The sequence below is a fragment of the Physeter macrocephalus genome, chromosome 21, assembly GCF_002837175.3.
Source record: "Physeter macrocephalus isolate SW-GA chromosome 21, ASM283717v5, whole genome shotgun sequence".
Lineage (NCBI taxonomy): Eukaryota > Metazoa > Chordata > Mammalia > Artiodactyla > Physeteridae > Physeter > Physeter macrocephalus.
In genome coordinates this window covers 103,311,888-103,322,466 of record NC_041234.1, presented here as the reverse complement: position 1 = coordinate 103,322,466, position 10,579 = coordinate 103,311,888, and the positions used below count along the sequence as shown (strand labels likewise).

The 10,579-nt window shown below is 39.8% G+C and overlaps 1 pseudogene; it reads right to left on the bottom strand.

Moving 5' to 3' along the window:
* The window catches only part of LOC112066118 (olfactory receptor 13H1-like), a 13,000-nt pseudogene extending 2,623 nt beyond the window's left edge, over window positions 1-10,377 (bottom strand).
* Window positions 10,378-10,579: the final 202 nt, after the last annotated feature.

Genomic DNA, 10,579 nt, shown 5'->3' with positions numbered 1-10,579 from the left:
AGGTCTTCTGCCCACTTTTGGATTGGGTTGTTTGCTTTTTTGTTATTGAGCTGCACGAGCTGCTTGTAAATTTTGGAGATTACTCCTTTGTCAGTTGCTTCATTTGCAAATATTCTTGTTTCATATGGTAGGATTTTATTGCTATAAAGTTCCCTCTTAGAACTGCTTTTGCTGTATCGCATAGGTTTTGGGTCATCATGTTTCCATTTTCATTTGTTTCTAGGTAGTTTTTGAATTCTTCAGTGGTCTCTTGGTTATCAAGTAGTGTATTGTTTAGCCTCCATGTGTTTGTATTTTTTACATATTTTTTCCTGTAATTAATATCTAGTCTCCTAGTGTTGTGGTCGGAAAAGGTACTTGATACGATTCCAATTTTCTTAAATTTACCAAGGCTTGATTTGTGACCCAAGATATAATCTATCCTGGGGAATGTTCCATGATCACTTGGGGAGAAAGTAAATTCTGTTGTTTTTGGATGGAATGTCCTATAAATCTCAATTAAATGAACTCTCTCAGCTTTTGCTTGTCTGTAAAGTTTTTAATTTCTCCATCAAATCTGAATGAGATCCTTGCTGGGTAGAGTAATCTTCTCAACCTTTTTTTTTTTTTTTGGTTGTTGTTCTTATATGTCATATTAATACCACCTATGCATGTTAAATTAGACAGTGTATATGTAGCTAAAGCTATCAGTCAATTCAATGGAAAAACATCACTAGCCAAAATGACATGAAATAAACCAAGCAACTGGTGGATTTATTGAAATCTCACTCTGTTTAATTGTTCTGACATCCATTTTCAAATGACAGAAACTTACTATGTGCAGATCCTGCCATCTCTGTATAGTTCCAAACAAGAGCTTAAAGGGTGATGGGAAAATCTTATTAGAGAAAAGGATTTCATGAAGACAACAGTTACCAGAAATTGTGAAGAGGGACAAGGCAAATTTTGGAATGCATGTTTCCAGAAGTGTTTAAAAATAAAAGAAGGAAAAAGACAGAGCCCTGTCAGTTTTATGTGCTTTCAGTAGGGAGTAAAACAGATGGCCCATTGAAGACTCCTTTGGCTTTAAGTGGCATGGACATATATACTCTACCAAATATAAAATAGCTAGTGGGAAGGAGCCACATAGCACAGGGAGATCAGTTCGGTGCTTTGTGACCACCTAGACGGGTGGGATAGGGAGGGTGGGAGGGAGGGAGACACAAGAGGGAAGAGATATGGGAACATATGTATATGTATAGCTGACTCACTTTGTTATAAAGCAGAAACTAACACACCATTGTAAAGCAATTATTCTCCAATAAAGATGTTAAAAAATGTTTTTCTTATTTAGACACAGAATCAAATCTCTCCTTATTGTATAGTTATATTAGTGCTGCATATAATTAGGTAATTCTTCATGCTCAATAGGCAGAATGTTGAAATACAGAGCAAAAGCAAGGGAGTCAGCTGGATCAAAGTCTAAATTCTGGTTCAGCCACTAACAAGCTGCATAATCTTGAGAAATTCAGTTTTCTCATTCGTGAAATGAGAATATCACCTAGCCTCTGGCAGGACTGTTCCAAGAATTAGATGAGATTATTTCTATAAAGAACATAACACAGTGCCTGGCACAATTATACCACCCAAGAAACTTTAGCTCCCTTCCCGCTTTCACACCCCACATAGGCCTTTCCTGCAGCTTAGATTTCATCCTTGTAAACATGGGCTGAAATGTTATTTCATCCTACCTTTCCTTGTAAGGTTATCATGTTACCAGAAACAATACCATCTGAAGTTTTCAGTTTGCGTGACAGCTAAAGAAAGTTTGACTGTGTAAGTCATTAAAATTTGTTCCTGATGGTAGGTGGGAAAAGACATATCAAGAGATGAAAATTACTCACTGACTTAGGGCTGGAGGACAGTAACAGAGAAGTGCACCTCATTCATAACAGAAGCATTTTGCAGTTGGCGACACCCCCACAAATGACTAATCTCCAAGAAGAAATTTGATTCCTTCAACTGCAAGGAAAAGAGGTTTAACGCAGGCAGCTGTGGTGATAAATCTTCCTATCGGTTGTGGTTATAAGGTTGGAAAATCTTGAGTTAACTGTGCTGGTGAATCATGCACATTTACTTCTACTTGTTAAATATCTTTTTCTTTTATTTACACAGAGTTGGCTTGTAATAAGGCTACCATGAAAGGTTGGTGTCTAAAAAACAATAAAAAAATTCATTTTCTAGCCTTATAATAATAATATAGTTGCCAGTTCACGACATGCAGTTTTTCTTTGCCTGTGCAAATATTAGAATGATATTTCTTCTAGAGGTGTCCAAAATTCTGTTACTTTGTTCCCAGCCACAGAAAAATAAATTGAGGAGATGTCCTTTCTGAATACATTGAGATATTTTTAAAGTATTGGTGTTTGCCAAAAGTGTATAGTCTACTTACAGACCAAAAATATTTAGGTGGTATTAAAAGAAGCCACAATTCAAATGCAAGAAGGAACTTTGGAAATTTGGATAATCTTGTGGTGGGTTTAAGAACTTATAACCTCAGACTTGAGGAACAGTTTCCACTTTGGGGATTCAGGAGATATCCCTGCTTTGTAATTAAGTTGCCTAATGCAAATAGGGAGAGAGAAAACAAATGAGGAGGAGGAGACATCTGCTATATTTAGCTCATTAAAATAATGTTCACTGTCCTCCTAACTTGGTTAATGAGCATTTCAGTGAATGTTCCCTATAGCAATGATTCTGTCAGTAAATATGGTGGTGGTTGGGAACCAGGGCTGGTTTTCCCCAAGGAGAAACTATCTTCTGTCTGGGCAGTTCTTCATTTACTTTCTCTTCTGATAGCAAGTTAAATGTTCAGGTAGTGCTACAAAGAATTTATATTGAGGAATTTGGGGGATCAAAATTTACATCATAGTATGATTGTATAACTTAATTTTGTGTTTACTGGGTCTTCCAAAGATATGCTATGTTTGTCAATCCAATTCTCTCCCAGGTATGACTGTGAGTTCAATTTTTATTTAGTTTTTTTTTTTAACTTGAGGGACTTTTGACCCTGTATAATGGAAGTAAGACTGAGTGTACATTTTGGAAGCTGTGAGCCCCTTGATTTAGCGACCATATCTGAGTCATCTCCGTTTTCTTTGGAACTCTACCTTGCACAGAGGAAACTCTTGAAAGATGTTTGCTGAAATAAAAGCTCTTGATGTCACTTTCACTAAATGGATTTTTCCATTCAGGTATTTTTATATTGCATTTAATCATACTATCTGTTTTTGGCTATCTGACCCTGAACAATTTTTTTCCTGAAGTTTTTACTTGTCAATTTCTTTTTTTTTTTTTTTTTTTTGTGGTATGCGGGCCTCCCTCTGTTGTGGCCTCTCCCGTTGCGGGGCACAAGCTCCGGATGCGCAGGCTCAGCGGCCATGGCTCACGGGCCCAGCCGCTCCGCGGCATGTGGGATCCTCCCAGACCGGGGCGCGAACCCGGTTCCCCTGCATCGGCAGGCGGACGCGCAACCACTGCGCCACCAGGGAAGCCCACTTGTCAATTTCTTGGTGCAAAAAAATGTATCGATTGACAGAGCAGTGCTCTGTAGAAAGACAACAGAAAAGGAGAACTTTCACCCAGATAGTCACTTCATATCAGGCTTTTGTGGGTCACTCCTTCCACAGAGGGTTGATGGTAAGGTTCTGCTTATGTGAGATATCCATTCCTCAAGAATCTTCTGTGTGATTCTATCCTAGGGACCTTCTCACACCCATATGTAAAAAATATATTAAAGCTATGGAAATTCACAAAATGTGAAGGAGAATAAGATGATGAACATTTGTAGTAGCATACAAATTGAAAGAAATTGCGGTGCCATCAAGGAAGTATTTCATGGAGGACATGGTTGATGCTTCCCTAATGAAGATTACGGAACTGGCATAGAGGCAAGCTACAGTAGGAATGGAAAGCTTCAGCTGTCCAGGCATTTGATGGAAGTCTCAGTCTGGTAAAAGCAAGGCATCTTATAAATTTGGGATTTGCCTTGCTGACAATTTCTTTTCTCAGAAGGTTAAAGAAGCATTGAGGGGAAATTATGCTGTGGACTTTATTATGATGGAATGGACCAGAATCTTGGGAGAAAATAACCATATCATCTGGGAGTTCATAATAGAAAGAAAGTCTATAGCCAATATTTCCAAAAGGGAAGTTGGCTATGAGACCATAGTTATCTTTTCTCTCAATCTTTTAATTTCAAATTTCTTAAAGGCTCTGATGATAGTTTGACCAGAGGCAGAGAATCATGTGATTTAAGGTGAAAATAGACCTTTTCCACTTCAAGAGCACAGCACAGAGCGTGCAAACAGCCCAGACTCAGATCTCCTGGGTGTAGACAGTACTTACGTAGCAATCTCATAAGGCCTAATTGACAGCAGCTTTCCTGCCTTGTAGTCAGATTCTACTAGACCCATCCCTATAGCGTCCTGATCTGTGTGGCCTAATCTGAAAGTTTACTAAGTACATGGATTTTATTTATCTTGTGGATATTTTTCTCAGAGCTTTTTGGTCTGTCTATGAGAGAATTCTATATAGGCTTTATAGTCAGGCAGATTCATTCATTCATTTGTCCATTCAACAAATATTTATTGAGTTCATACCATGTGTCTAGTTCTGTTAAAGTTGCCGAGGATACAACAATGAACAAAAAGAGACAAGGCTTACCTTCTTATTTGACTTATACTCTATTGGGATGATAGTGAGAACAAGAAGTAGCAAATAAAGCAATTGATATAGTAATAACTGTTATGAAGGAAACAGTGATATGAAAGAGAGTGCTGGAACAAGATTGTTATTATACAATAGATGTTAGCTTTCAAGGAAGGTAATGTTTGAGTTGAGATCAAAAGGACACAAAGGAACTACGTGAAAATTTAGGTGAAGAGAGTTCCAGGGAGAGGGAACAACAAGTGCTAAGACTCTAGGGCAAGAACAGGTTTAACTGTTGGCTGAATAGATAGCAGATAAGTGTGGCTGAAGCATAGTGTAGGGTAACCAATCATCCTGGCTTGTCGCAGACTTTCTTGGTTTTACCACTTGAAAGTCTCAAGTCCTAGGAAACCCTTCAAACCCTGTGTGGGACTTAGTATTACCGTAGAAACTCACTAATGACACTAACCTCATGGAGTATTTTTTTCCAAGTTAAGCATTCTGTAGTCTTTCCATCTCAACTCAGATGATATAGTTAGTTCTAAGACCTCTCAATCACAAACCCAGAACTACTCCTGAGAATATACTTGATTTTTTCCCCCGTGTACTCTTGAAGAGTGGCCCTTTGAACCAGACACCCTTCTGAAAACATGGGATGACCAGTGTCCATTATGGAGAAACTACAGATTGTGGCAGCATTCTTCTAGTAAGTCATCCTAGGATAGCCAGCTATTTTTAGTAGTATTATGCTTAACAAGGAAGTAAGTCCACTAGCCCTGATTTTTCCACACAAACTACTCTCAAACCAGTTAGTCCACTTCCTGTAACTGTAAAGCTGATTTTCTTTCAACCTCAAGGCTCAACTTTACCATTTGCTAAGCGATGCTCATTCTTGTTCAGTTTAGCTCAGAATTCCCTTCCTTTTGAGGTCTTTTTGAATGCTAATTCTGGTATCTGAAACTTTACCTAAGCACTTCTTACTTTCTTTGTGTCATCAAAAATTTGACAAATGTGTCTTCTGGGTTTTTATCGAGGTCATTTGATAAAAATGTTGGACAAAACATGGCCCTGGGCATGTCACTGGAGACCTTCCAACATAGCATTAATTCATTAATCAATACATGAGGAAAATTTTGTTTAAGCAGATACTAAATTTTAAAACTTCAAATATACTCTGTTACTCGTGATTTGGGATATGGCATGTAATCATGAAGCCAAAATATTGCCTGAAGATAAAGCCCCTTTTATTTGTCCTTGCAGATTACTGGGAATATTGGATGATAAGATTGGAAATGAGGCTGGAACAGCTGGAGAACAGTAGGCAAATCTAAGATGGAGATAAAGAGCCCTTAAAGCTGATTCAGAGGTCTTACAATTTGGGAAAGACCAGAAGAGGAGGGGGCTTGAGTATAAATGAAGAGTTAAATGTCTTAGCCGGTTACTGAATTCTTTTTTTGTAATGATGCTACAGTCATAGAAAATATATAAATGACTGGGTGTGATTGTGTTCCAATAAAACTTCAATTACAAAAACACATGGTGAGCCAGGTTTGACTGGCAGGGTGTAGTTTGCCAACATCAGCTTAGATGATCCAGAATCAACCCTTATAGAAATATCCTCATACATAGTCCAGGAATATACAGTTTTCCCCGGCCCTTCTTTCTCTATGTTAAGCTCTTTTATTACTAAGCTTCAACACTGTAGGTTGGGATTTCTTTAACTCCCTTTTATCCTGGCTTCCTTTCAGGATTATTTCTTCCAACTTTTTTCCTTTATGATCTAGAACAGGGGTTGGCTAAGTTTTTCTGTCATCAGGAATATTTTAGATTTTGGAGGCCATAGGACTCTGTTGCAACTACTCACCTCTACCATTGTAGCACAAAAGTAGCTACAGGGATTATGAAAAAGAATGGGCACGGTTGTACTGTAATAAAACTTCACCTACAAAAACAGGCAGTGGGCCGGTTTGGGCTCTCATGCTGCAGTTTTGCCAACTGCTGGTCTAGAAGGGATGGTGATTATTCTTGAAATCCTATCCGATAGCCTAACTACTACCCTGCATTTGCTTTTTGCATTATACTAATTGGAGATCACCTGTGCCCTACAGGTCGCTGCAGATAGTAGTCCCTCAGGCATCTGCAGGTCTTGTATCCTGTGGCTAACAGCACTAATTTGTGGTTGTCTGTGCCCTCTGAATCCCTCATAGAACTGAGGCCTGGAAACTGAGGCTGTTGATCTCACAGTCCCCAGTCTCAGAATCCTCTGAGAAGGCTGCTTTTAAGCCTACCAGCTTTCATATCCCCTGTCCCTGGAGTGAAATTTCTGCCGATCTAATTATGAGGTGATAGCAATTAGCAGGAATTAGCACCCATCATGTAAAAGTTCAGGTTTCTTTCACTGAAACAAATTCATATCCAGGGCATTGGCAGCCCTTTACCAAAGCAGTCTAATCTTTTGCACCAGAGGTTTTGAACATACCTGGATGACTGAAGCCACTGTTGGCAACGGGCAGTTGGGTAGAGCAAATGACTGAGAAGAGAAACTAGAGCAGCGCAAGGGGATCCCTGTAAGACGATGAGTCCAAATGACTGTTCCATCTAAAAGAGAGTGGAAGTCTAGTAAGCATATCCATTGCTTATGCAAAACCACATTTCCTACTTGACTTTAGATTCTTGAAATCCTATCCGATAGCCTAACTACTACCCTGCATTTGCTTTTTGCATTATACTAGTTGGAGATCACCTGTGCCCTACAGGTCGCTGCAGATAGTAGTCCCTCAGGCATCTGCAGGTCTTGTATCCTGTGGCTAACAGCACTAATTTGTGGTTGTCTGTGCCCTCTGAATCCCTCATAGAACTGAGGCCTGGAAACTGAGGCTGTTGATCTCACAGTCCCCAGTCTCAGAATCCTCTGAGAAGGCTGCTTTTAAGCCTACCAGTTTTCATATCCCCTGTCCCTGGAGTGAAATTTCTGCCGATCTAATTATGAGGTGATAGCAATTAGCAGGAATTAGCACCCATCATGTAAAAGTTCAGGTTTCTTTCACTGAAACAAATTCATATCCAGGGCATTGGCAGCCCTTTACCAAAGCAGTCTAATCTTTTGCACCAGAGGTTTTGAACATACCTGGATGACTGAAGCCACTGTTGGCAACGGGCAGTTGGGTAGAGCAAATGACTGAGAAGAGAAACTAGAGCAGCGCAAGGGGATCCCTGTAAGACGATGAGTCCAAATGACTGTTCCATCTAAAAGGGAGTGGAAGTCTAGTAAGCATATCCATTGCTTATGTAAAACCACGTTTCCTACTTGACTCTAGAATGAGTGCCAGGTTCTCAAATGCACAGAATTCTGATTTTACTGAAATTTTAGAGTAATTGAAAAATGGAATTCTATGTCTTTGCCAAATCTCAAGTCAAGGAACAACTTAGTCTAGATGTCCTGTGGCCAGATTTCTTGTCCTGGTTGTGCCAGAACACCCGAGACTCTCATTTCTCCTGTCTAAAGCAAGTGACTCTCACTGGACAATTACTCTTTTTAATCAGCATTTTTTTCCAATCAAAAGAGAAAACATGAAAGCCACAGAAAACTGTAGGTAATTGAACTAAAACCACAGAGAATTGTACCGTTCAGTCATGGTCGTTAACAGCATTTGGGCTCGTTCCCTATTCCTATGCCTATTTTCACAGTCATTATGTCAAACTGTAGAAAATGCTGGGACCTGTTTCCCACTCAAGCATTTTCCCATGGCAGTAGACAATTGTTAAGGACTCTTCTTGCTCTTTCATTTCAGGTATGTTTGGTTTCTTATGGTCCATGTAAAATAGACCATGAAAAATCATGGTGAATAACATTTGATTTTTTAACCAATAAAGTCAATATAAAGTTTTTCATGGAAAAAAAATGGAAGAATTGTAAAAATAAATTCTTTATAAACTTAGAAAGAATTACTACAATCCTTTATTTACCCTTGTTGCCCCTTGATTGGATTGTACCCTAAAGAATGGTCCAGTATGGTAAATTAAAGAACCAATTATACCGTTCCTTTCTCCCCCAGGAGAAGCATATGGTCCCTAAGGCCAGAAGTCAGATTTTATGAAAATTACTGGAGATGAACAAATATAATGTTTTTTAAGAAACAGAAAACTCCTCTGAATTAAGGAGTTTAGAGTATAACTTTTAGCACCCGGTAAAAAAATGAAGCAATATTGATGCCATATGGAAAAGAATGAAGATGGCTGACTTTGAGAATGAATTATGGCAGGCCATTGTAAAGCAGTTATACTCCAATAAAGATGTAAAAAAAATTATACTAGGTTTTGCATACATGGAAAAAAAACCAGTATCTAGAGACCAATAAAGCAACATTGGAAATTTGGACGTTGGCCAAATATTGGATGAGCACCTCCTCATACAAGGTATTGGCCCTTGGCACATAGCACCCCAGGAAAACCAAAACACTGTTGTTACCTGCAGGGACTCACAGCTGACTTGCACAGGGGAGGGGTGACCCTTGGACGCAAGTAACTATAAGGTGAGGGGCAAAGTGGTAGGTATCCTTGCAGAGAGGCATCTGAGGTGTTACAGGAACTTCTTTCTTCTGTTGACCTGGAGCTTTGTTCCAGTGGATCACTCCACACCCGGAAAGAAGCCTTGGGCTGAGCAGTGTCATGTATCAACACAGAACATGCAGTAGCAGTAGGTTTTTCCTTTCCATTTCGTAGAGACCCGAAGTGAATTCCAAATGTAACTCAAAAGCAGCAGCCCCTTTAGTAAATGGGGAGAGGAACACCCCAAAGTCCATTTATTAAAACGGCCAGGGAAGGAGTGGAATCGCACCTGCCAGGGGACACGGTATCAAGGGTTTTAAAGTTGCAAAGGGAAATCATTTCAAACCCTCCAGGATTAGGTCCCAGAGATGCAATTAGAAGGCTGTTCACATGAAAGAGTTCAGAAGTATTTACAAGAACAGGCCCAAGAGAAGGAGTTTATTTCTGGATTATTAACACTAAAGTTGCTTTCCTCCTTAATTAACTCTCTATCTTTGGAAACATAAAAGATTTCATTGCCTTCTTGGCAACTTTTGGTTCTAACTGGCCTGGGAATCCAACGTGTGGGTGTAAGTGGTACCAAATGCCAGGATGAAAGGCCAGCAAATCTGCGGTAGTCACCTGGATGATTCTAAATATCTGGATGGATGATAAAACATGTATTAATTTGGTGTCAACATTGCTACCTTGGGGCAGCATGCCTTGACTCCTCAGGAAGAAATCTGGTTCCTTTTCTTATGTTCACACTCACACCTCTATATATTTTTATTATCTGTTCACTCGTGTGTCTCCAACTCTGGGTCTAATTTTGGGAGGAGAGACACTGTGTCCTTCCTGCCCACCATTGTTTCCTTTCCACCATATGTAGCACAGGGCGTGGAATGTTACTACACACCCACAGATGTTAGATCAATGAAAGAACACTTGGGCAACCTGTGGTGGGCCGTCACTAATGGAATGTTCTATGGTGAAGGCAGTAGGGAAAGGGCTCTGTCAAGGGTCAGCCAATACCTGGAGATTTGTCTAAGTGGGCGGTGGCACAAAGGCTAGAGCTGTACCAATGTGCAAGGTTTCTTCCTCTGTCAGTTGATGAAAGTCAGGAATGGGGCTGGGGAAGCTGGTGTGATATTCTGATACCATTTTTGTACCCAAATGAGGACCTTGGAGCCCATCTGATATAGGGCCTACATTTTATTTTATTATTAAAAAAAATTTTTTTGGCTGTGTTGGGTCTTTGTTGCTGCGCGCAGGCTTTCTCTAGTTGTGGGGAGCAGGGGTTACTCTTCGTTGTGGTGCACGGGCTTCTCGTTGTGGTGGCTTCTCTTGTTGTGGAGCACGCATT